The sequence below is a fragment of the Aplysia californica genome, unplaced genomic scaffold (genome assembly GCF_000002075.1).
Source record: "Aplysia californica isolate F4 #8 unplaced genomic scaffold, AplCal3.0 scaffold00022, whole genome shotgun sequence".
NCBI lineage: Eukaryota > Metazoa > Mollusca > Gastropoda > Aplysiida > Aplysiidae > Aplysia > Aplysia californica.
In genome coordinates, this window is record NW_004797292.1 from 247,136 (window position 1) to 249,347 (window position 2,212).

Consider the following 2,212-nt stretch of genomic DNA (forward strand, 5'->3'; position numbering starts at 1 on the left):
CTTATCGTGTGCATTTTGGGACAATGTATTGCATGAAATAAAATGAAAATCGTAAATCCCACACGTTATTGAAAGAATGACCATCAACGGCAAAAAAAGTACTTTAAAATGATATTAAAACGTACTACTGCATTAGATGAGTAAGTTTATTTTATTTGTCTAACGCCAGATGATAGAGAAAATCAGTTGTTGTACCCCCCCCCCCCCTTTATCCTGTAAAATTAGCGTTGTGTGGAATTCACGATTTCATCGGGCGACCCATGAAATAATAGAACGAACTGGTTTCGTGTAACCTCTGGCTTCCCAGACTCTGTCTGTCACGTTCGAGACCGCCGAATGACTCAAGCAGAACTCACCAAAGCCCTTTCTTATCCATAGATGGACTTTGTAGCTCAATGACTCGAGTTATACTGAATCACAACTGCATACAACTGGTCTGAGCGATAGCGTTTGCTGGGGAACATAGGAGATCCTATCATCATCCTAATGATATTAGCAGAGATTGTATTGTTTCCAGGGACAAACGAAGAGCTTTTATTCTTAGAGAACTCTGTGTTTGCCAGGAGGGGATGTGGAAGAAAGAGGTGGGGATTGGTGCATACGCCTGACTCTCTGAGAGAGACGTGGGGGTAAGAAAAAAGACAGACAAATGGTCAAACAAGTCGAAGGGCAGAGAGACAGAAAGACAGACAGACAAAGAGACACACAAAGAAACAGATGGATAGAATGAAACCACCAATTTCATTCATTTAAGCCTCAGTCCATAATTCTTCCTTCTAACCTTCACCTTTGTGAGACAGACAGACAGACAGACAAACAGACAGACAGGCAGATACACGTACACACACACAAATACACACACATACACACACTCACACACACACACACACACACACACACACACACACACACACACACACACACTACACACACACGTACATAGTCAGACAGACTACCATTTTCACTAATAATTTAGTTCTTCTTTCGTACCACCAACCGTTGTGCCACAGACAAGAATTTACTCGCCTTCATCCGAAATGATGCAATCTTAGAAAAACAAACAAACAAACAACATTTTAAAACATTTTTGCGGGATCTTTGAAATCCAGCAAGCAAAATATCGGGTCACTCGCGGGTAACTCCTTTTCTAGCTGGATTTTTCATATGAATGACTTCGAGGGATTCTTTTTTCCTGCTGGATTTTGAGAGCCCCACAAAAATAAGTACATGTATTCTTACCAAGACTGCATAATATACGAGTGGTATTTTTTAATCACAAAGAGAACGGACAACTGTCAATTTTAACTTAAATTGTAATACCCCTTAGGTAAGTGTTCATTGACCTTGGAAGCTCTAAACAATCGACTCAACAGCTAGGATTTTTTTTTCATTTTTGTTGTGTGTGTTTTTGGTTTTTTTGTAAGTTTGTGTGTGTCCGTGGAAAAGGAAATAGGGGGGGGGGTCCCCTCTCTGTTTTCGGATATTTCCCAATGACCTTGAATCACCTTATTCTGACCTACAGGACATAGATGGAGGCTCTAACACATGCAGCAAACATCATCAAGTGATAGACCCCCAAACCTAAATAGTATTCTTAACAAATAAACTACCAAGGCTGCCTGAAGTAAAGGAGGGCATCCCATGCCTGAGGATCATGCTGTAGTGGATTCCATCGCACTGTTGTAGCTCAGGAAACGAAGAGGCTGACAGGATGGCCAAACTAGATGCTCAGAAAGAGCACCCAAACAACAGCGTCAACTACACAGAAATACAAACTTTTATAAATACATTATTTAAAGCACCACCGACGCCAGATAACTACCATGGGCAAGAACAAGTGATTATCTTCAGACTAAGAACTCAACACATAAGACTGAGACAACACTTGCACAGATGTTTTAAACTAGTACAATAACCAAAATGCCAGTGTGGAGAGGAGGACCAAACACACCCTTCAGCACTGCAAGACACGCAGGGCGTGAGACAGGAAACGTGGCCAACCCTGGGGACGCTACAAGAGAAGCTGTACAGGGCGACAGAGGAACTGAGCAGGATGGCCCAATCTATGACAGATACCGGACATCAAGTGTGATGTGATTGGGAAAATGACCTTATCCCGAAAAAAGAAAAAGCGGCTCTCTCCATATATGATATATCAGTCTATATGTCTGTCTGTCTGTCTGCCCCTCTCTCTCTCTCTCTCTCTCTCTCT